Below are 2914 nucleotides of genomic sequence, written 5' to 3'. Positions count from 1 at the left end.
TTTTTATTTTTAAAAATAAACAAAATAAGGGAAAAAATCTTTCTGGTGTTTCTCCCTCTCTCCTTGATGACTTGCACCTGATTCTCTACTGGTCTCCACCATTATTTAATTCTCACTTTTGGAAATACCAATATCCTTAAAAAATGGTTTATCTAACAAAAGCAAAGATTATTCCACTGCCATATGAACCATACCGGCTATTAGGAGTGTAACCCAGCTATTTGAGGCATTTCAAGTTAGATCTTAATTCCCTGGACTCAGGAGCTGTGCTGTCATTCCCTGGTTGCCTGGGAACCCAGCTGGAAGTTTCCTGAGATGCAGGTTCCTGAAAAGCCTTCGCAGAACATCCTTAACCTCCTGGTTCCTCGGGCTATAGATGAGTGGATTTAGCATAGGGGTCACTACTGTGTAAAAGGTGGTGACCTGGTGATGATGGTACAAGTCATAACAGGAAGATGGGCGGAGATGCACGCGGATCACAGGGCCATACAGGAGCAGCACAACCAGAATGTGGTAGCTACAAGCGGACAGGGCTTTCCACAGGGCAGCAATGGCATGCGTGTGGGCTATGGCAGCACCAGTTTGGACATAAGAACCTAAAATGAAGAAGGAGCTGACCACCACAGCCACTACCTTGGTAAATATTAGCATTCCATTGACCACTGGTTGGGTGCAGGAAAGCTTCCTCTAGGATGTGAAGTCACAGAAGAAGTGGGTGACCTGGTTGGCACAGAAGGTTAAACAGGTAACCAATATGCTATACAGGAGGCTGTTGAGGCTTATGACCTCCTGTGAAGTCAAGGCTATACAAAGACAGAGGCAACAGCTGATGATGGCAGAGTATCTTAAGGGGTCACAGACAGTAACATAGTGATCATGGGCCATAGCAGCCAACAAGTGGCCTTCCATGCTGCCCACGGCCATAAAAAAGAACAGCTGGATCATTCAGCAGTTAAAGGAGATGGTCCTAGTCACAAGACAGTATGTACACCAGCTTTGGGGAACACAGATGGTTGTCAGAAACATGTCAATAAAGGAAAGCTGGCTAAGCAGGAAATACATGGGGTTCTGAAGCTTGGGGTATGAGAGGGCAATGGTTACTTACAGGGCATTGCCCATACTGCTACCATGTACATGGCAAGGAAAACCCCCAAAATAATTGGTGCATTTTCAGCCAGCTGGCCAGGCCCAATAAGACAAATTCAGTTACTTCTCTCCTGTTTCTAGTGGCCATCAAACACAATCCACACCACCTGCAAAGAGCAAGTATTCATTAAAATAATGCTGAAATTCCCTCTGGGATAGCTTATAGGAAACATCTTTTCTTGCATGGAACCCCCTAGTTTCCAAAAGAGGTTTTACCTTTATTTTTTTCTTTCTCATTATCTTTCTATACATCCATTCAGCCACACACTCTTTGATTTATTCCAGATTCATTTACCAACCATTTACACTCTCTCAGTTTGATACATACTAAGGTCAGTAGGACAAATCACACATGGCCCCTGCTTTTATGCAATTCACTGGATAACAAGGAAGGCATCACTAAACCCAGAGTTTCTTTGGTGCTTGCTATGGGCTGGAAAGCATACTAACAGCACACAATGGATCCTCACAGCAGTCCCATATGGTAGAAAATACTTTCATTCCCACATTACAGATGAGAAAACTAGAACAAAGAGACTACTCTGTTGAAGGTCTTAGAGGATCTGAGTGACAAAACCTGGACTCGACCCAGTGTAGTTTCACTGGACTTGAGCGCCGCACTGCTGGTGGTCAGAGTGGGAGAAGGGAAGATGTGAAGGTTCCATCCAGATGTCCCAGCATCTTCATCTGTGATGGGATGCTGGAGAGGACATGTGGGCCTAACTTGGTATGTCCAAAGCTATTGTTCCATTAAGTTAACTAAACCTGAATGAAAGTAGAAATGATTAATATAATCACTGATTTATTAATGATTAATTTTCAGTGAGTAATATCAGCTGCCAGTTTCAGCTCAGGTGTTCCCTATAGGCAGCTTTATGTGCTATGCCAAAGAGTAAAGTCTGAGGATGCTTTGTGGGTAAGGGTATTTGGATGAAACACTGTGTTTCTTCCTGAATTTAAGAAAAATAATTTAGAAATAGCCAAGTATAAGAGAACATAAAATCTAGTAACCACAATGTTGCTCATGTAATTGTATATTATTGATGTAAAAAAAGAGAACATATAATAAAAAGCAGAGGTCTGTTACCCTGAGTTTGCTCATGTTTACATTTAGTTTTAATGCTGGTGATTCATACCTAATGCCTCTAAATAACATGCTCCTTGCTTGTGCATCTATGTATGCATTTTATCAATTTAAGATCTCTTCTGGCTCTTCTAGGGATGATATTTTCATCTCGTTTACTTTTCTCTCCTCCTCCTTTGCCCAATTTCTTGATGATTATTTTTTGTCTTCAATCAGTTGCTTTTCTGCTTTTAATGGGTATATTGAAATCTCTATTTCTTAATCCATCAACTTCAGACTCTACTTATCTGCCCCTGCACTCTTCCAAACCCTGGAAAGTGTGCCTCAATTTGCATACTGTCAAGATTCAAAACATACAAATTACAAATCGTAACCACAGTTAAGTCTTCCAGGTAAAAGCTGAAAATCAGCAGGTTAACACTTACATTAGTGCAACTCTGTCACTGCAGAGCCAAATGATGTGCTATGGTTGTGTTTATTCCTTCATGAGGCCAGTGTCCTACCCCAATGAAGGAGAATATTCCTGACATTCAGACAAAGCATCAAAACTATTTTAGGAATATCTCCTCTTGGTGATTTCCTTACTCTGAGGATCATACATGGAGCAGGAGCTTAAAAGATAAGGAATACTTAACATTTTCCATCTGTTATTTTGTCCTTATTGCTTCCTGTATCTTTCTCTGT

General features: G+C 41.2%; 1 pseudogene; it reads right to left on the bottom strand.

Annotated features, from left to right (window-relative positions):
• Positions 1-272: 272 nt before the first annotated feature.
• LOC118925362 (olfactory receptor 1L4-like) lies at positions 273-1234 on the bottom strand (annotated as a pseudogene).
• Positions 1235-2914: the final 1680 nt, after the last annotated feature.

The sequence above is a fragment of the Manis pentadactyla genome, chromosome 3 (genome assembly GCF_030020395.1).
Source record: "Manis pentadactyla isolate mManPen7 chromosome 3, mManPen7.hap1, whole genome shotgun sequence".
NCBI classification, from domain to species: domain Eukaryota; kingdom Metazoa; phylum Chordata; class Mammalia; order Pholidota; family Manidae; genus Manis; species Manis pentadactyla.
Note: the sequence above shows the minus strand (reverse complement) of the source record. Positions and strands in the feature narration are given on the sequence as shown.